This window comes from Chanodichthys erythropterus, chromosome 3 (assembly GCF_024489055.1).
Source record: "Chanodichthys erythropterus isolate Z2021 chromosome 3, ASM2448905v1, whole genome shotgun sequence".
NCBI classification, from domain to species: domain Eukaryota; kingdom Metazoa; phylum Chordata; class Actinopteri; order Cypriniformes; family Xenocyprididae; genus Chanodichthys; species Chanodichthys erythropterus.
In genome coordinates, this window is record NC_090223.1 from 15,732,196 (window position 1) to 15,754,647 (window position 22,452).

The 22,452-nt window shown below is 37.5% G+C and overlaps 2 long non-coding RNA genes across 5 annotated transcripts; both read right to left on the minus strand.

Annotated features, from left to right (window-relative positions):
- Positions 1-9,153: 9,153 nt before the first annotated feature.
- Positions 9,154-16,687, minus strand: LOC137008832 (uncharacterized). 4 transcript variants are annotated; one of them, XR_010892811.1, is made up of 8 exons: positions 15,638-16,687; positions 15,185-15,257; positions 14,899-15,050; positions 10,992-11,045; positions 10,551-10,901; positions 10,375-10,453; positions 10,112-10,164; positions 9,154-9,985 (listed from the first exon to the last, which is right to left on the minus strand). It is a non-coding gene; the product is annotated as an uncharacterized lncRNA (long non-coding RNA). The 4 variants fall into 4 exon arrangements; XR_010892810.1 differs by having other exon boundaries at positions 10,551-10,608; positions 10,737-11,045; XR_010892808.1 differs by having other exon boundaries at positions 10,551-11,045.
- A 4,298-nt stretch (positions 16,688-20,985) lies between these two features.
- LOC137014243 (uncharacterized) lies at positions 20,986-21,355 on the minus strand. The gene is made up of 3 exons (XR_010893820.1): positions 21,310-21,355; positions 21,170-21,240; positions 20,986-21,078 (listed from the first exon to the last, which is right to left on the minus strand). It is a non-coding gene; the product is annotated as an uncharacterized lncRNA (long non-coding RNA).
- Positions 21,356-22,452: the final 1,097 nt, after the last annotated feature.

Sequence of the window (22,452 nt, forward strand, 5' to 3'; positions counted from 1 at the left end):
AATGAGATATCCTTCAATAAACCACTGGAAAGTGTCTGCTTTCAGAGCTGGCATCATGGCAGACGGCTAAATGCTACAGCAAAGACCCGCCGCAGAGACACCGGAATTAGGACTGAAAAGGAAGAGTACTTGTTTGAAGAAGTTTGGCGGGGACAAGCACCAAAGGAGATGAGAAAATACAAAAATAAAAGTCTAAACGGCAGAGACGAGGCATCAGAGCTCAGCCAGTGGATACAGAGTTTAGAAATAACAGACAGGAAGAGGAAACAAACCACAGAACGACACTGGAACGACACTGGTGGGCGTGGCATCAGGGCGGAGCCAGTATGTAAATGGGAGGGGCAAAGGAGGAGAGACCGACGCCCACACTTCCTGCCACCTATCACTCAAAGCGACTGCTTGCTTAACGTCCCTCTGATCCTTCCGGACAATTCCCCACCCCCGTCGCCCTGCTCTCCGTCGGACATCCTGTTCTTTCCTCTATCTGTTCCTCACATCCAGCCTTTTCCCAGAGAGAGGAGAGGAGCCGCACCAGGTCAACATGACTGACAGCTCAACTATCACTGACTGCAAGAGGATCTTCATGTGTGAAATATACAGGCAAACCTTTGGACACTTTTTTGTTCTTTATTATAGTACTTTTACTATGTTAGTCTTTGGGGATCAAAAACTGTTTGATTACCAGCATTCTTCAAAATATCTTCTTTTGTGTTCAACAGAAGAAAGAAACTCATACAGGTTTGATCAACATGAGGGAGAATAAATGATGACAGGATTTTAATTTTTTGGGTGAACTGTCCCTTTAAGAACATTTCTGAGAAGTTTTTACACATCCTACCCCTGATTTATTACCAGCTGTAATCAATTATTTCTAAACTAAGTTTTTAAATTTAACATTTTTGTGGATTAACGAAAGCCTTTTACATTCATTTATTTCAACAATAAAAATATGATTTAATCACTACAACTGAAATAATACAATTATTCATAAAAATTAAATTTTTGTGTGAAGAAAAATTATATTAAATTTTTAATTTAATTATATTAATTAGAATTATATTTAATAATATGTGAAAATCATAACACTACACTAAAACAATCAGGTCAAATGTACTAAAAAAAGTCTTACAATTTTCTAATTTGTCTAAAGTGCCATAGAAAAATGAAAATTAACTGTTTACTGAACTATCTGAAGAAAGATGTATTAAAATGTCTGAGTGTTGCTGTAGTGTTGGATATCATGTGATAGTCATGTGATCAGCTGTGGCCCAATCATACTCAATAATACTGATACTCAGAACAACAATGCTCTTACTCCTGAGAAACTAACAGTTTAAGAGAATTTCTGAGATGTTTTACACATTCATATATTTCGAAACATGATAACTGCATATCATTTGCCAGGCTTCGTCCTCTGGAGGTCACATTTGAGATGTTTTTAAGAAAAGTAACCATTAAATTTCAAAATAAGAAGGAAATTACAGTATTTACACCTCAAGAGGAATAACAGTCATTTTTTTTATGGCTCATTTTCCTAAATAAGACATAATTGATGACGCATGTGGCCTTTTAATGCGACCTCCGGAAGATGCAGCCTCCCAAATGAGATGACGCATTTGAGTGTAAAAGATGAAAGCAGATCCAGACCTACAGGAGTAACAATTACTGACTACTGACCGGTAAGATCCTCAGAGAGTCAGAACAACAGTAGAAAGGAAAGAGTGTGTCAGTGAAGGTGGTTGTGAATGTGTGTAGATGTGTGTTAGTTACAGGATCAGAGAATGACACCGTTCCTCTGTCATAGTCCAGATACACTCTCACACGATCAAGCTTCTGTTCAACATGAAAACCAGACCATTCATCCAGTACATATTGATCAAATTGCACACTCCAGACATCAGTGTTAAAGAAATCAAGTCCCTTCCTCTGGTTTGATGCTGTAGTTACTCCAAGACTCCAGCGTGAACTCTCTGTAACCTCCACATCCTAGCAGTGTGTTCCTAAGTTAAAACCCTCTGAACCCAGAACACACCAATTCTCATCAAATCTCTCTGGATTATCAGGAAGAGGTTGAGTTTTACAGTTCCATGTCACACTGGTCAGATCATCAGACAGGATGAGAGATGGATGAGCAGTGTTTGGATCCAGAATCACAGGAGCTGATGAGACACAATCAACAGCTGCTTTTATTCTGATGTTCATATAATGATCAAGAGTGAACCGTACGCAAATTATGAATTATGACACTTGTCCTGTTGATCAAACACATCAGACATTTTCCTCTGATCACTGTCAGTGTTTTTAGTCACTCATTTTTATTATCAGTGTTTAATGGCATCAGATACAAACATTAAATGATTCAAACATTTGTGTCTCATCAATTTTGGAAAAAGTTTAAATCACAATCAATCAATCAGAGCTGTTGAGATGAAAAACTGAATCTGCATAAAATTCTGTTCATCTTCATCTGAACATCTTCATTAAACTGAAATCTCTTTAAATACGTTGTTACTGTCTGTTGTGTTTGACTCAGTAATGAATAATATCATTCATGTTAATATTATAAGATGTAATAAATCAGTGTGTTGTGAGTAACTGAAGCAGTTCTTCTGGTAAACATCATTATCTGAACAAACCCTCATCATTGTGTTTCTGAAACATGGAAACATCAAGATTCATGAAGCAGCACTTCTTCTAGAAACCCTTAAAAATGATTCAGGATTCATGAAAATCCTCTGAAGAAAAAACATTTTGAATGTTTCTGCAGTTCTTGAAAAATGAATATGTTCTCTAATATACCAATAACATCATCTTAAATATTGTTCTCATTATAAAAAGAAAACATATTTCCATATATTTATGAGCAATATATTAAATGGTTTAAATGATCTCAATATATTACATTATATTTAATAATACATAGGGAATTGAGTCTTTTCATATATTAAAAATGACAACATATTTACTATAAAGTATGTGTGTGTTTAAGAGCACAGATCTTTTCCAGACTCACTGTTTTGGACGATGTCCTGCATCTTCTCGTAGACTCTGAACTGCAGGTTCAGTAACGTGACACATGAATCAAAGCTCCAGAAGGCATCTGTGGATCCGGCTGTGAGATCTGGACTCTGGAAGAACATTCAGGAGTCAGAACTGCAGTGGCTTTGGATCAGAATCAGAGAGACCAGAGACACCAGCAGATCACTCACCTTTCCATTGAGACTGGAAACTTCTGCAGAACAAACACACCATTATCATCAAGAACTCAATCAATCATCAATCAATCAATGATGTGAAATTAGACCTTCAGAAAGCAGACGTCATTGTCTTTCTTCATCTCCTCCATGTCTTTGATTGTGTGTGAAAGAGCTGAGATGTGTCTGTTCATCTCCTCCAGCTTCTTCTTCATCATCTGCTTCTTCTGCTCCTCTTCCTCCCTCAGTGCAGTGATTGTAGCTTCTTCTTCATCTCTGAGAAACTGATGAAGCTTCTCAAACTGCTGTTTAATCTGACACTCTGTGTGATCAGCTTGAGACTGAAATCACAGTTTGTGTGTGTGTTTCAGTAAATAAAGGAACATGTAATTATGACAGGCAAATCAATTCAGCTGTTCTAATCAAGCTAGTAAATGTGTCTTCCCAGCACCCGACAAAGAGAATCGAGAGCTTCATCAAATGACTCACCATGGACTAGGAGATCATCCAGATAGACAAGACATTCATGGCGAGGGACTCCAGCCAACACTTTGTCCATTAGTCGCTCAAACGTGGCAGGAGCATTGCAGAGCCCGAAAGGAAGGACCTTGAACTGCCAGAGGCCCCTATTTGTGCGGAATGCAGTTTTAGGAGCGGACTCAGGAGACAATGGCACTTGCCTCAAGTGAAGAGTGGAGAACCAGGACGAACCAGCCACCAAATCAAGGGACTCATCCACTCTAGACAGGGAGTACGAATCCTTTTTCGTAACTTTGTTGAACTGCCTATAGTCTATGCAGAATCGCCACCTGGGACTATATTTCTGCGGTACCATGATGACTGCTGAAGCCCATGGGCTCTCAGAGGGCTCAACTATACCCGCCTGCAACATTTCCTCCAACTCCTTATCGGCTGCTTCCTGCCGGGCCAGAGGGAGACGACGTGGCCTTACTCTTATTGGGCTGGCATCTCCTGTGTCAATAACATGCTGCATTAAGTGGGTTAAGCCCACTTCATTCTCATTGAGAGCAAAAATGTCCTTAAAGTTCTCCATGACCTCCCATAAGCACACTTTTTGTTGCTCACTTAAGCCATCACAGTTTTTGGACCAAATGTCTCTCACAGCAGAGAGCCAGGTCTCTCTCTCATCATTGCACAGCCCAACATCTGAACAATAGCCATTCTGTGTAGATGGAAAAGGGGCGGAAGGGGATGCAGCCTTACAACCAGGATGGTGGTGTGTGTACCCATCTGAAGTAATGGTCGGTGATTCCACAGAGTGAGGTGATGGTTCACAGGCTGGGTATTCTACACCAAATGCATGCCTGGATTTGTGTGGGTCAGGCTCAGAACAGGGTGGGTCAGTTGCACTGAACGTCCATCAGGGAGGGTAAGTGAGTTTCTACATAAGTCCAACACACAGCCAACGGCCCTCAAGAAATCCAGCCCCAGAATGCAGGGCTCCTGCACTTCAGCCACCCATGCCTGGAATGAGATGGGCAGGCCCCCTATGTCAAACAGGAAGAGACCTTTCCCTTTTATTGGTGCAAAGTCACCAGTCACAGTTTTCAGACGAGCAGACGTCGGTTCCAAAGCTGTCCCCACTGGGACCAGATCAGCACGAACCAGGGTTGCATTTGATCCAGTGTCCACGAGGGCTGTGCAAACGACTCCCGCCACTATAATGGGTATGACAGAAATTTCCAGCATAAGACCAGCCCACTACCATAATACTCTCTGTAGGTCGTAGTTGAACCCCTTCCTCCACCCGTTCTCCTTCATCTACAGCCAGGGGAGAGGTATGGGAAATATCATTATGGGCCCATGTCCCCCCGTCTACATGGGCCCTTGGGCGGTTCCCTGCATTTGACTGATCCTGGGGCACTGGATCAGTCAAATGCACGCCATCATGTCGCCGCCAATTTGCTGATGTACAAACTCACTGTGCGGGGCAAAGGGAGGTGCGAATCCAGTTTCAGCCGCTTGTAACATGATAGCCTGTCTCATCTTGGCCACGTCACTCGGCACACAGCGTGGATCTGCCGCGGGCCCGTGTTTCCATAAGCACTCGACTTTTCCCCTTATGATCTCCACCGGCATGTCTTGTTTCACTTTCGGCCGCGCTCCGTAGTCCATCTCCATGGTGAATGATAATAACATGCGTTAAAGTCTGTCACTTCTGACACCAAATGTAGCATTTCGCTACTAAGAGTGACCAGGCAGGTTTTCTTCGTTCTGCAACTTTATTAAAGAACTGCTGAGTTACTGTTATGGCCGTAACTCACGCCATACACATAGAAAAACAATAGGAATATATCTCGTTGCTCTGGCTTGTGAACTGTCTTCCTGCATTCGTAATGACATTACAATATATAAACTTGGTTATTTTAGTACCCCGGCCTCTTCACTCCACATACAATCCTTAAAATTAATTTTATTCTGAACAGAACAAGAACGAAAAATAAGTACACTGTAAACCCTAACGCTCAAAATCCTTAATTCGTTTGAGTAGGACAAACTTAAATTAAACAAATTAGTTCAGTTAAATTAACTGTTATGAATATTTAAAACTTTCTTTTACTTTTGAGTTCACAGCACTGACATATTTCAAGTAAACTAAACTGTTTTGCTCATGCTTTGCCCAATATGATTGAGTTGCAGCAGATTTCTAATTCCCAGCACACTTTGCATCAGACTGTATAAATGTTGAAATTAAGTGTTATTTTGTGTGTTTTTGCATAAGATTAACATAGGGAGACATAAGTTAGTGTTTAATGTTGTGTTGTGTTGGGATTGACAGGGGGTTCTGTTATGTTAGTTTTGTAGGGTTACCATTCTGGTGAAGAGTAGACCATGTGGGGATGGGCTGCAAAACTTAAGACCACATATACTGTTTGTTGTTTGATTACATAAATGCAAGTATATATTGACAGTCTCTTTGATAGTTATAATAGCATGTGTTTTTTGCTAACTAACATTTAACCAAGACTTGAATGTGATGTTTATGTAAATTAACTATATGTACTTGAGTAGGGCGAGGCTGAGAACTGTGGGAGCGAAGGAATGCCAGTGATGTGATTGTTAATGAGAGACACCTGTGCATCACACTGGCCTTGCTCCACTTCCATGGCTCTCGGCCCCGCCCCACTTGTCACAAAAAAGTTAAGTTCTACTAACTTAAAAAAATAAGTTAGTTAACTTAAATGTTTCGAGGTAATACGTTTTCTCAAATGTTTTGAGTATTCTGAACTTGAGTTTTACAGTGTAGCTATAAAATTGTATATTAAATTATAAATTGAAACACCAATTAGGCTATAGTGGCATCCATTATAAAGCAGAAATGGATTTATTTAAAGCAAAACTGAATTGGGCTCACATAGCCTACCTCTCATTCTGGAGGAATCCAAACGTTTCCATATTCGCGATGTAACATTTATTGGTTGCTGAACTACAGTTCATTATGTAAACTAAGGCTTTGTATTTTACTCTTGTTTCAATATCCATGTAAAACATCATCCTTCACATCCACACAAATATGTTTGGTTGGGCGTTGTGCGCGCCGACGGGTACAGATGCAGGGGAGACCGGGGGCAAATGTAACATCTCAAATTAGAAACAAGACAGAACCATGAAACTCATTTTGCATGTTCTCTGTGGAGGTCCCTCTCTGCATGCCAAAGGACAAGCTTCTAAATCACTTGGTAAAGTTTTTGGTAAAGGTATACTGTCATGAGTTGGGTTTGATTTCTTCCCTGTTTCTTTTGTTTCTCTATCTTTATTGCCACTTAGGCTCAGCTGTTTCTCATTGCAATCAGCACTCTCGCTGACTGTGGCGTGTAACTCAACTCTACTTGCAGTCCAGATATCTTTGATGTTAATTGTATATTCATCTCAGTCTTAATCTCAGTAGCAGTCCAGATATCAGACTTATTGATCCTCCGTGTTCGTCAAACCTAGTTTCTGCCCAGTCTTCCAGCAGCCAGGAATTGAGTGGATCTTCTACCACCTGCGGTACTTCCAGGTCCGGGACTGAGCGACTGAGTTTCTGCGAGCCCTCCGCCAGAACTGTATTTCCTTTGTTTCAGTTCTATCTGTGTTCCAGTTGCGAGCACCCAAGAGGACGGTGCTCGACAGCCTACCTAAGTTTAACTTTTGAACTGTTAATAAATTCTGTCTGAATCGTCTTTTCGCTTCTGGGTCATCTGCTGCACACAACATATACAAGTCAATATCAATGTAATTTTATTTATAAAGCACTAAAACAACTGTTGAAAAATGTGCTGTACATAAACATTAACAACAAAATAGAATATAGGCTAAATTTTTTTTAAAAAATGTAATATGACACTCATTTATTAAAAGATATTTCAAACAAATAAGACTCGAGATTTGATTTAAAAGACCTATAATTCTGGCAGTCCTAATAGCCGGCAGGCTGTTCCACAATTTTGGAGCGGCTGCTGCAAAATCCCGGTCACCTCTGAGTTTTAATTTTGTTCTTGGAACCACTAATATTCCCTGATTTGATTTGACCTGGGTCATATTCAGTGTGCCCAAATATAATAATCTGTCTTATTTACATTTAAATGTAGAAATTTAGAGCCAATTTACAGAAAAAGTTTTTTTTTTTTTTTTTCCATCTACAGTATTTTTCTCATACTGCCTTAACCATTAATGTCTATGAATTTAAATCTGTCTAGTTTTGAAGACCATTCTGTCTAGCATTTGATATCTTTGTCAAACAAGGTGCAGACCAAGGAAAACAGCAAGGGGAGTTAATTATTTGTTCTGGATAATATGGATGTAAAGCATATTGAATAGCTTTAACTACAGTAGTCAACATTTGAAGTGAATCAAAAAAGAACAGGTATTGTTTAAAATTAATGTATAACATGCAAGTCTGCTATTAATCAATGTTGGAATATCATGCTTCATCACTTATGATGGTGCCCAGACATGATTGTTTGTCACAAGGTGTGAAATGGCTTGTCACACATTCGTAAAGACAAGAGTGCACCAAAAAACTGTTGGTTAATCAGTACTTCTGTGATTCACCTGAAGTTGCAATGGACTAGAAATGCCTCTTAAACATTATTGCCTGCAGTGCAGCAGTGTAGTGCCTTTGGAGTGCCTCAAGGAGCCAGCACAATGGTCATAATGGTGATGCACTGGATACTGTACTCTAATCGTAGAGCGTCAGAGCTTGAAGCAGGACCCAAAACAGGAAAGAAAGCTTTTTCAGTTCAACAAAAGATGTCATTGCATGTTACTGCAGATCAAAAATCTGAGTTTGTACTGTAAAACAAACATGAATTGCATGGTTTAACAAATGTGACAAGAAACAAACATTATGCATTTAGACAACTAGTCAGTAGTCAGTGTTACCACCTCTGATGCTGATCACAACCTCACATTGCCTGTGCATGCTTGAGATGAGGTTTTGGGTATTCTTCTGAGGGATGGCTTGAAATTCCTCCAGCAACACTGTTTGCAACTCCACACAGGTTCCTGGAGGGACCTGGCGTGCTTGCACTCTTAACTGTAGCTGGTCCCAAATGTGCTCAATAGGGTTCAAGTCAGGTGACCGGGCTGGCCACTCCATCCTTGAGATGCCCTCCTCTTCCAAGAATTCCATCACCAGCCTTGATTGATGTGGGTGGGCGTTGTCATCCACAAGCACAAAATCTGGCTACATAGCACCAGCATACGGTCACGCACAGCATACGGTCTCAGGATTTCATCCCTATACCTTTGGCCTGTCAGGCTGCCATTTTCAATGATGACAAGCTTCCACCCATGGAGACGCCTTCCCAAACCATGACCGATGATCCACCAAAACTGTCATGCTGTACAACATTTTATGGAAAATTTCTCTCCCCAGGGCGACGCCAGACCCTCCTATGCCTGTCTACACTCTAAGAAGAAAAGGTTCAAAAATGAACCTTTTGAGGTTCCTGGCGATTGCAACTGTGGGGGAACCTTAAAGGTTCATTTTTGAACCTTTTTAAAAAGGTTCTAATTGGAACCTTCACTTAAAGGTGCATTAAAGCCCCATTAAGGTTCCATTTTGAACCTTTTCCTTTTAGATAGCAATAACATATATTAATAATAATTATTAAAATATAATATAAATTATACATTAACTATATGTCTTATATATAACTTGTATAACTATATCTTAATCCCATTTCAAAACACTGAATACAGAACACAATGATTGTCTATAAAATGTTTAATACATAAATATAAAATGTGAGCACAGGCACCAATGGACAGAGAAAAAAGGAATATTGTTTTTTATAATTCAAATAAATAAATAAATAAACAATCAAATAAATAAATTAATTCATTCATTAATCTATACATTTCCATCAACTTTTAACAGAATGTAGCTGAATATCTATCATTTTTATATTATTAAATTTTTCATTTATATATAATTTTTAAGATAATGTTTAAACAGGACATTAAACAGGACATTTTTATTTTTCAAATAATGTTAGAGTGTTTCTCGGCTTTGAAGCATATTCAAGGTTGAAGATGAAGTACATTGTCATTAGAATAACATGGTCATATGACCTGGTCATATCGTCTACTTCACAGACCTTCTCCCCTTGCATCATTATTTCTAAAACAGACTGCATCCAAGTGTAACCCGTGCGGCTCGCTTATGCCCAGCGTGATGTGCGGCCAGCGACACCGGGTATTAAAACTTGGGTCTGCGTTGTTACGTTGTGTGGATGCAGAAACAGACACGGGACAGCAAGCAGTCGATTCACTGGATCTTTTTACTGAGTAAAAGAGAAAAATAAGCAGCCTCAGACTGAGTGGCCCTTATAACACTCTCTTCCATCGAATCACATTTCAAAAGGGCGGAAGAAAACATGAACATAAGGAAAATAATATAGAAAACATACCTGTTTAACAGAGACAAATAAGCAGCCTCAGATCGAGTGGCCCTTATAACACTCTATAAAACAAATATGGTGCGCCTCCATTACCATGTGCTGGTCTCACATAAAGACAGAAATATATCTCAAAGAATGTAAAATATCAAAAATAATCCCAATGATAGATAAAACAGTACTTTACATATACATATTGGGTTGAAATAAAGATATAAAAGATATAATTAACATTAGGATTAAATAAAATTAACAGGATGACAAAAGAAACCTACCTCTTCCATCGAATCACATTTCAAAAGGGAAGAGGAGGAGACAGGACAGGAAATTAGGTCATACTGTGACCTCGCATCACTTAAAGGAGAAGCGCACCTTTAGATCAGGTATCATAAAACGTATATGAACAATTTTGTGTGAATTATAACAATATTTACTAGTATACTTTGTATACCTGTTACACAAGGCACCATTTACAGTATATACAGCACAGGGTTGGGTGTACGTGGTTCCTAAACAAGAAGAGAATAATGTTATATTCAGTATAACATGTATGTATTCAATATAAACGTATTAAATGATACATAATTTCCATTATTATTTGCTTTTAAGTCACAATTTGAAACACAATTTTACTCACAACTGAGGGGACATTAAGGGCTGGATATAATGATAATATTTCCTTTGTGGAGTGATGTTTCATATAGTCTGTCCTCTCACTCTTTGTCCGTGTCATTTAGTCCTCTAAAAGGATTTGGTGATCTCCAAGCATTTGGTTTTCATTTTATCCAAGTGGATCCCAATGCTGTAATCATCTTCTCCTGAATAAATCTACCCACAAAAATATGTCTGCTATTCTTAAAAAACTTAAGTTGATTCTGTCTGGGACACTTACCCCAACTGCCCTTGACCTCTTTTGATACACATCTTGGTCAGACAGATTGTCCATCTAAAAAAACAAAAGAAATATATTATTAAGCAAGTGTGTAATTTTAGAGAATGGTGGAGAGTAAAAACAGTTCTCTATATTTCCAGGTCTCCAACAAGCGAACAATTCAACAAGGTGTGCTCAGCCATTGTTACAAAATACCAGTGCCCGGTTGCATAAAGCACCTTAAGTGTAATTTTCCCATAAGATCGCCCTTATGTTTCCCTTAAACTTAACGGTTATTTTCTGCAACACCCTTAAGTGTTACTTAAGGGTTTCTTTAGGCGAAACATCATAAACCCTAAGAATATCCCTTAAGTAATCCTTTTAAAAACGATGTGTTGCATAAAGCCCCTTAACTGTCATTTCCCTAAGTATAACATAAGGTTTGGAAAACTTCACCTTTTTCCCCAAGTGTTACAAGGAGTGAGCAGGTTCAATCCAAGTATTCTAACAAGACACGATCGACTGCTTTATATGATGAACAAATTGTAATTTAGGTGTTTATTCACATAAACATTGATGGAATTACATACGTATTTATATCTCTTATGGTCAACGGATGCGGAAATGTGTGCATCACGTGCAAGAACAAATCTCATTGGTTCTTGTGTTTGCGCGCACATTCAAGCTTCCAAAACAGCCTTATTCAGTCTTTCAATGAATGGACATAAATGATGAGAGAATATTAAAAATATCTTTATTTGTTATCCAAAGATGAATGAATGTCTTATGGGTTTGCAATGACATGAGTGTGAGTGAATGACGGCAGAAATCCCAATTTTAGTATTAACAAATAACGTGTCCATGGCAACAGCAGAATTTTATAATGGCAAAACCTGGATTGCTGTCGTGAAACACTTAACGGTTTCTTTTACCTAAGAAAACAGGTATTATACAACACCCTTAAGTCATTCCCTTAGTTAAGGAGAAATCACACCTTACAGTATTAGTTCACTTTCCATTTAAATTTTCCTGATAATTTACTCTCCTCCATGTCATCCAAGATGTTCATGTATTTCTTTCTTCAGTTGAAAAGACATGAAGGTTTTTGATGAAAACATTCCAGGATTATTCTCCTTATAGTGGACTTCACTGGACCCCAAATGGTTGAAGGTCAAAATTACAGTTTCAGTGCAGCTTCAAAGAGCTTTAAATGATACCAGATGAGGAATAAGGGTCTTATCTAGCGAAACGATCGGTCATTTTCTAATTTGTTTTTAAAATGTATATGCTTTTATATAAACAAATGATCTCCTTCAAGTGGTTCTGCCACTTCCGTATTCTTCAAACAGCATACCCTATACGTCCTTCGCCTTCCCTATTCAACTTATGGAACGAATGCAGCACCAGTTCCGTTTTTTCCGTAAGTAGAATAGGGAAGGCGTAGGACATACAGCATAAGCTTTTTGAAGAATACGGAAGTGCGGTTTTGCCGGAACCACTTGAAGGAGATCATTTGTTTATAAAAAAGCATATACATTTGATTTTTTTTAGAAAATGACCAATCTTTTTGCTAGATAAGACCCTTATTCCTCATCTGGTATCATTTAAAGCTCTTTGAAGCTGCACTGAAACTAATTAATTTTGACCCACAACCGTTTGGGGTCCACCTAAGTCCACTATAAGGAGAAAAATCCTGGAATGTTTTCATCAAAAACCTTAATTTCTTTTCGACTGAAAGAAAGACATGAACATCTTGGATGACATGGGGGTGAGTAAATTATCAGGAAAATTTTATTTGAAAGTGGACTAATTTAAGATATTTTGTTGAAATCCGATGGCTCAGTGAGGCCTGCATAGCCAGCAATGACACTTCCTCTCTCAAGATCCATTAATGTACTAAAAACATATTTAAATCAGTTCATGTGAGTACAGTGGTTCAATATTAATATTATAAAGCCACGAGAATATTTTTGGTGTGCCAGAAAAACAAAATAAGGACTTAAATAGTGATGATGAGTGTGTCGAATCAGCAGTTCGGAGCGCCAAAGTCACATGATTTCAGCAGTTTGGTGGTTTGACGCGCAATCCGAATCATGATTCGACACGCTGATTCATAACGCTCTGAAGCTTAAAGGGGGGTATAATGCTATATTCTGACTTATTTACACTGTTAAAGGGTTGGATTCTCATGCTAAACATGGCCAAAGTTTCAAAACACGAGTTGGACGAATGACGGAGTACTGTATTTCTGTGCCAAAAATACTACACCAGCTTCCTGCAGCAGTGTTTTGAATTTGGCCATCACTAAATAAGTTGTTATTTAGTTTTTTTGGCACACCAAAAATATTCTCGTCACTTTATAATATTAATATTGAACCACTGTACTCACATGAACTGATTTAAATGTGTTTTTAGTACATTAATGGATCTTGAGAGAGGAAATGTCATTGCTGGCTATGAAGCCATCGGATTTCAACTAAAATATCTTAATTTGCATTTCGAAGATTAATGAAGGTGTTACAGGTGTAGAACGGCATGAGGGTCAGTAATAAATGAACTAACCCTTTAAGGTGCTTTATGCAACCGGGCACAGTTCTTAAGAGACAAGACTGGAAGAGTGTATGTAAGAACATGTCAAAGAGCCCTTCAGTTTATATATATTAGCTATGTAAGTGAAAAGGTGTTATTTCATTTGGCATACTTACATCTACAATACTTGCCATATTTTTAGTGTCACAAGTCCTTGGACCCTTGGTAAAATAACCCATTTCCTTACTTTGCTAAACCTGCTACGAATTTAATTTAGTCTTTCAATACCAGCCAAATGTGATCTTTCTTGAATTAGTTTTTAAGCATCTCATGCCATGTGTCACTTACCTGGTTCCTTACCTGTTCGTCTCATAATTGAGATCCCTCACCTTCATCATCCTTTGTCTTCAGTCCAGACCAATCCGCTCACCATCATCTACAAATACAAAGAGACTGTTATCATCCAGCTGATTTCATTCAACCTGTCATCATTCAATCTACTAACCTGTTTATTCTCCCCATCTCTGCCACCTGCAATAATAAACCTTTGTGAACTGTATTACGTTGTCTCCTTCTGTCCGTGACACCATGACTCCTTTAAAAATAATATTATTTAAAATACTATAAAAGGCTGGGCTATGTTATAATGCAGGGCTCTTTGACACGTTCTTAAATACACTCTTCCAGTCTTGTCACTTAAGACTGGTTTTTGGTAACCAGGGCTAAACTAACCTTGTTGTATTGTTTGCTTGCTTTACCTGAAATTAAAGAGAGGCAATTTTACCCTCCATCTTTCTTTAAAATTATGCACTTACCTGTACTACACTGTGGGAATTAAGATATATATGTGCACATCTGATCAAACAGATTATTTTTTAACTCCATTTGCTTTGTGATAAAAAAAAAAGTAATAAATACATTTTATAAAGAAAAAAATCTCCACTCTCCTTAAGTTTTTTTGTATTGCTAGTGGGGTAGCTGATAAATTTCTGGTCACCCTGTTTGAGCAATACGTTGTGTTGAGATTGATCCATGTGAAATACCAAATCAAGTCCTACAGAAACAAAAAACTGCAGAGAGGTGCATGTTATAATGGTACTACTAACAGCTCAGTAATTTGTAATGATAGCAATATAGTTTAGCTAAAAGTATGTGGAAACCTAACCATCACACCTATACAAGTTGATGGGCATCCCATTCCAAAACGGGAATGCAATATAAGTTTAAAGCAATGTAAGTTGTTTTGGATAACAGTGTCAACTAAATACATACATGTGAGAAAATGCTAGTCACTGAATTCTTCAGTACAACCTATTAAGTAATTAAAAAATGTTAATAATAATTAATAGAGGTGTCCACATACTTTTTAAAACTTTAAGAGTAGATGTAATAAACTTACACATGAATGGTGTTTGTGGTCTTGGTAGGCATCTCAGTCTTTAGGTTTTCTTCTAATCTTATGAATTTAACTTGATCCTTCAATTTAGGGAATATTTTAGGTATCATAGTTTTCAGTTAGGTTCATTCAAGTGTCTGCATCAATTCCATTGTCTGTTAAAACAACAGGATTCAATAGTAGAATGTCATATCTGCTTAACTGTGAAAATGTCTGTTTTGCTGCAATAGGGAAGTTAAACAGAGTGTGCATTTTTGTGAGATAAACCTTGAAATGTAGGGATGATCACCTGGAAACTGTTGCCATCAACCAGTCAGCCACATGGATTTTCCAGTGAATCAGCTCTGAGCTCATTCTTGCCTCTATATGCAGAGAAATATTGCAATTTAGAAAACAATGCGTTATAAAATATGAATAAAAATAAACTTTTCATTTTTTACTAAATTCTCTCTCTCTCTCTCTCTGTGTGTGCGCAAACACACGCGCACACACAGTAAGGATAAAAAACGGCAAAATATCTTGAAATAGTACATGTGGAAAAGGTGTAGTAAGTGGTACACCCGGAATTATTTCTCCAGGCCGTTAAATTGACAATATTGTGGCCGCATTAACACGACGTGTCTGCTTAGGCCCGTCGTCATTTATTCATTATCACACACCTTAAAGTTATTATGACATTAAATAGGTGTTTCATAGCTTTTCAAAAAGTTAATAGTTTATTTGAGACGTTATGTTGTCTTACCTCAGATTTTTGTGTCGTTCCGCTCAGTCCCACTCGGTCCCGCTGCTGCCGCTTCAAAATTTGTAACGGTTTTTTCCACGTGACCACTGACATCATTGCGCGAGAGAGACTTGTGGAGATTCAGTGCATTGCGTTGCGTACCAAAGCCCAGATACAGAAAACATTTAAAGCATTTTCAAGGATTTGCTTATTCATGCTTAAAAACGAAACAATATTAATAATCTCGTTTACTTTGAGTGAAAATAATGTACTTTTGAATTGCTAGTTATTTGTCAGTATTCTTATTTTGTAAAAACATTTAGGCACAAGCAATCTCAGCACATAAATGATTAACAACAGCTGTAGTAAAAGCAATAGTAGTAGTAGTAGTAGTAGTAATGATGATAATAATAATAAACTAAATAAAGAAAAAAATAATCTTCCTGATGAAACCTTACACAATACAATTATGAAATGTTTTCTAAAACATGAGCTAATAACAAAGTAGATAAAGTTGGAACAGAAGGAGAGATGAAACATAAAATAAATTGCCTGTGCATCACACTTTACTCATGATTTTTGCTCTAAAACTGCATAGTGTCCTTTTCAATTGGGGAATATTTATACGGTTGTCTAAGCGGAAGATATTGAACACAGTCTATTTTTAGGGCTAAGAATTTCACGTCACCTCTCCATTTAACATTGAACAGCTTCTTGTCCATTTATGAATGTAAAACTGAATTTTTATTCTTGGTCTTCTTAGTTTATGCTTTAAAAATGGACAAAAAACATGGTGTCTTTCAATGTTATGATGCAATTTATAGAAATGTGCGGGGAGGTCCGGGGTACAGATGAAACACTGTATCGACTGTACACTCCAATCATATTAGAAAAGGTTCATAAACGAACCTTAACTACACACAGGTTCTAATATGAACCCTGTTACCACAACAAAGGTTCTAAAAAGAACTTCCAAATAACCATTTTACCTGTAAGTTCAACTTTGAACCTTTTTGATAGTTAGAAGTTCATATTTGCACTGTAAAGTTCTTTATTGAACTCCAAAGGTTCGACCTCTTCTAAGAGTGTAGGAAGTTCATGCAGAACCGGGACTCCACCATGTCTACCTCCACCATGCCTTCTACTCACACTACCAGACCTTCTGAACCTGTTCCAGGCTCTGGAAATGACACTTTGAGATGTCCCCACTGCAGCTGCAACTTCACGCTGAGTCATGCCTCCTTGCAGCATCCCAATGGCCCTGTTGAGGTCAGAATTAATCCCAATTATGGACACCTGTGACAGATAAATTGGTACCTAATCGCAAACAATCATGGCTGGAGACCAATAAAAGCCATGAAGGATGACATTTCATTAATGACAACATTGACTAATAACAGACTAACATGTTATGCATGAATTGAAAGAAACGCATTTTGTTTTGTTTTTTTAATTGTAAAAACATTTGATGACTGTTAACAAGTAAAACACAGATACAAGTTACAAGTTACTGACATAAAAACTGTATCCAAATATTTCAACAGGTTGAGTAATAATGACATGACCAAAATTTATTACAAATGCCCCCAGTCTCCCCTACTCCTATAGCGGACCATTTAAACTGAGCAGTGTTAACTTTGTCTGCATTTTAGTTGCTGATAAATGGCTGAAATGTAAAGTTAGAGCTGATATGCTGCGTCTGCATGTGTGAGTGAGGCATATGCGCGATCAATTGGATTTAATAAAGATAAATATTTTAATGAAATAACGAAACAAATACAACGCAAGCGTAGACTGTACTAGCTACTTGATGCACAGTTTTTCTTTTTTGTTTTGTTAATCTGTTAATCTGCTATATTATTCTGTTTGTCTCTTGCAGGCGTAACCTTTGGCTAAAAGTAACGGCAACCCCGACTACGCCACCTAGGCGATCTACCCAGGAAACAATAAAATATAGTTATACCCAAAAAGACATTTTCAACCAAAAGGAATTACAATAAAATGAAGGACCCTGCTGGTTCGGTAGGAATTAAAGACAGAGACGTGACTTTCCACAAATATAATATTTCACAAATCAACAACTGTAAAATCTTCTTAAAAGGAGAATCTCTTCAGCAGTTGACCAGTTAGTTACTCACAATTACTATGGGACCAGTAGGAGTTTCACAGAAGGGACACAAACCACAGCAATCAGTGCATCACCATCATTAGAAATAAGTGATAAAAACAAATACAAAAAAGAACCCCCCCCCCCAAAAAAAAAAAAAAAAAAAACGACAATTCTCTCCCCTTCCGTTAAAATCTCAATATTACAGCTCCTCAAATAATGCAAATAAACACATGGCAAACATTACTGATAACAAAATAAAAAAAAAAAAACACATTAAATGCAAAAGATAAATCACAATAATCCGAACTGCTTCACAAAAGGAGAAGAATACAAAGCAGGTTAGTTTAATATACTTGCAAGGAGGACGAAAGCTTTCAGCACTTGTTCCAACTGGTCATACAGATAGATTGGGCAGGATAATCTTTAAAAACACGGTTCAAATAAACGGCGCAAGACCGCGACGTCTACAGCCAGTCGTATCCTTGATGAAAAACGGGAACATGGAGCGGATATACGAAAACCAGTGGAAACGCGTATATCAAACAGATATAAAAATATATAGAAACAGGTGTATCAAAGGTCCGTGTACGTTTTGATAGTTTGTTTTCCAATTTGAAATGAAATACGCAGAAACGAGAAAACGGTCGTTTCCCGTTTTTTCGTTTGTTAAAAAAAACGGAAAAATGAGATTTTGACTCGATTTTCGTTTTTTCGGGTAACAGATAGAAAACGGAAACACGACTTCAAAACTCGTTTCCACATGTGGGCCGTCATTACACGCCCCTTTCAGCCGATTGGTCAATCAAATCTGAGCCAGTGACGTCATCTTCAGTTCGTTCAACAAAATAACAGTCCTCTGCCGCTATATGGCTATATCAGTAGATGACATAAATCGTCTTTCTTCTGTGCAACCTAACGCGTATTTCACAGAAATATTTATTTCAGAAATGTTAATCAGCACACAGACTGTTGTAATGCTGTTTGTAGTTTAATATGCATAGTGAAACTGCACTACCCACACAGAGGAGCGGATGAAAAGCACAGATTTTTTATTTATTTTTTTTAACAAAAAAACTACAGTTTTTATTTTATTCTATTTTGAATAAATAGAATAAATCACAATAAATAAATAGTGTAAGCAATTTTGAAAAACGAACAATAGCTCATCTCTCTTTATTTATTTATTTTATATAGCCTAACATTGCCTACTGAATGGCTAATGTTAATAACCCTTTGGTTAAAAGATTGAGGGAATATGTAAAGATCAAACATTAAAGATCAAAATTACAGCTACATAGCTATTTTAGTTATGACAAAAATAATATATAAATGTTAAGCCAAAACGAATTAATTTGAACTGAAACAGAAACCGGCGTTATAACTACCTCTCTAGTTTGACACAAATCCAAATGTTTCAATATTCACGATTTGGAGGCTAAACTATATTTATTATTTAAACGCTTTTATTGTAGCCTACACAGACTACTTAAAATGAGCAGTATAACTTTTTGTATATTTGGTTGAATGTATGTTATTTTGACAGTTAACAGGCTGCGATGTCAAGTTACTAAAACTGATGTTGCGCGTGATGCGCCGACGAGTTCACTTGAATTTTCTTATCCTAAAAGCGGAAACAACTTAAAATACTCAGACATTTATGGTCAAATATATGTAACACCATTCGAATCTGTGAAGGGTTAAATAGGCCTATTATTTTTGTACACTCACAATAAAAACAAAACATTGCTCGTAAAATAAACAAAGAAATTTTCTGCCGTCTCGGTTTCCTTTCTGTGAACTTCTCAAAAATGAACCGACGCTCATATTGTCGCAATTTTCCCCTTTCATTTTGGTAATATGTTAATTACTTAAGTGAAATACATTTCGCGCATAGGCTATTTATTCCCTTTATATAATTGAATCCTTTTTTCTCCGTTCACAGAAGCGCTGCAGGTGCATGATGATGATGAACCCTCATTTTCTGTTGTTTATTCTGCTATTTGTTCATGTAGGCTAAAACTAAACCCCTGGGATTTTTTTAATGATTCACAGACATTTATCAATTTTAATTCTAATTTAATATAATCTTTGTCGGTTAATGAAACGATGATCGCATCAGTTAAAAAGTCAGGGGGAAAAAACAGAAATTATATTGCAAAGCAACAATAATTTTCGTTTAGTTTAATTTTTTCAAAACATCCACAGAACTGCTGCATACAGTAAATTTTCCCGCTGTTTAAGCCACGAATATTTGCAAAATAAAATAATTACAAAGATAATAAAAGTTCTGTGTTTAATATACGAGAGTTTTTGTTATGCTGTTGTCCACTAAAGCAATTGACGCAGAATCGCCAATAGCCGTTAAATCGAAATTGAAAGTAAAATGTTCAGGGCCATTTATAGCTAATTCATTCAAAAGCGAAGGAAAGACTGAAAAAGTGAGGATAGCAAGTAAACTGTGACATATAATAATGTTCACTGTTCATAAAAGTGTTTAATTTAAGAGATAAAGTCAGCATGGCCATTTATAAGCTAAGAAAAACTAAAAAGCCCCCCGATGGTGATACCGTTATTAGGTGTTGCCACCTAGTGGATAGCCTATTTTCTAATATGACTGCATAGTCTACTGCAAGGAATGCGTCTGCTAAATGATTGAATTTAAATGTATAAAATGTAAACAAAACATTAAAATAAGAAAAAAAATGAGTGCAGTAGCCACTGATCTATAACAGAGAATAGCCTATCATTATGTATAGCCTATTGATCGGTGGTAGTAGCCCAAAGGATGTCAATGTCATGCGCTTGGTAACAGATGTAGAGGCATTTACATTTTAAAAACACAATGACAGCTTAAAAACAGACTTAAATTTATTGTAGGTTTTTTAAACTTTTTTTTATCTATGCAAAAATATTTCTGTGAAATACGCGTTAGGTTGCACAGAAGAAAGCCGATTTATTACATTTACTGATATAGAGGCAGAGGACTGTTATTTTGTTGAAGGAACTGAAGATGACGTCACTGGCTCAGATTTGATAGACCAATCGGCTGAAAGGGGCGTGTAATGACCGCCCACATGTGGAAAACGAGTTTTGAAGTCATGTTTCCTCCTTCTATCCGTGACCCAAAAAAAACGAAAATCGAGTCAAAATCTCGTTTTTCCGTTTTTTTTTAACAATTGAAAAAACGGGAAACGACCGTTTTCTCGTTTCTGTGCGTTTCATTTCAAATTGGAAAACAAACTATCAAAACGTACACGGACCATCAAAAGTCTCACAAACAAGTTCTTCAAACAAGTAAATTCTAACAGGGATTTCAAACAGCTATAAACAGCAGCTAGCGCTCAGGCCGCACCTGAAAAACAAAAACAAAAAAACAAAAAACAAATAAAGTTTCAAATAATTTCCCCCTTCCAGAAAAAGAACCCCCGAGAAAAATATCTTACCTCCCAAGCGGGACTCAGACTACGGTAACCTTGTTACCTGCGTTCGATTGTCACCTCACGCACACACATCCCTGATGACAAACGTGTATTTAGACTAAAATCTGGAACTATGAGGAAAAACAACCAATTGAGGGACTTACCAGGGAAAAGCACCAGGAAATAAGCCACAAGACCTTTTCTGCCCACAACACACAAGGAAATCACGGCGCTCTACTTGGACATGCTTTTTATAAAGCCACTAACATGCGTCGCTGATTACACCGCACAGGTGTGTTCCATAACAGAACGCAGCTCCAGCTCAGGGGACACACCCACTGTGGTGAAGTATACACCATTAAAGAAAAATAAATAAAAGAAAGCTCAACCTGTCACACAGGTATATGATGTGTGAATCCTAATGTTCTGTTGATGTTGCCATTTGCACAATCCAAAGCGAAATCCCTGGAAAGAAAAACAAAATACATTTGTGGTGTTTTAAGACACTCATCTATTCTAATTTAATTTTAATTTGACATTTTAATCATGTCATTTAATGGTTAATGATCAGTTAGTGAGTGATTGTCGGTCAGGAAAATAATCTAAATGTTCTCCACCAGATTTAATAAGCTTCATGCAAGTTCCCGCTGACTCAAAAACGTGCGTACACGAGCTGAGACCTGATGTGAGATTTGATCGTGGCCCCTGCTCACGTACCTATTGATAAATGCCAAATTTTGCATGGAAACGAGCATGTAGATCCGGTGTATGCTGCATAGACGGCTATCCCAGATACTTTTTCTGGCCCTCATCTGGGCCAATTATGCCACGTATAGCTCAGTTCTGGCCATGGCAAAGGTCATATGAGCCGTGTCTGTCCCACACACATCGAGCCGGTTTAGTGTGAGTTGTGGCTTGTTGCGTGTGGGCCAAATATCAGATATGTAATTCAGGGAACCTGTTACCACAACTTAAATAAATGCATTGTTTCAAGTTACAAATTCTAATATACTGATTTAATTGAACTGTTTTGTTATGTTCAGTAAAGAGGATCCCTAGTACAACTGAAATCACATGTCAGTGATGTCACACAGGTACGGATAGCACCATCAAACACATGACATCCCCTCCCTAAGATTTAGAGCTATCCAGTTTTTATTATATGTATATTAACAACAATCTTTTAACTTAGTTAACAGCAGTGTACATTTGTAGTATATACCAGTGTTCAGTCCTTGTTCCTTGAAGGCGTTTTCACCTGACCTGGCAGTGTATCCATGTGGCTGAGACTCGGGTAATTCAGTGTT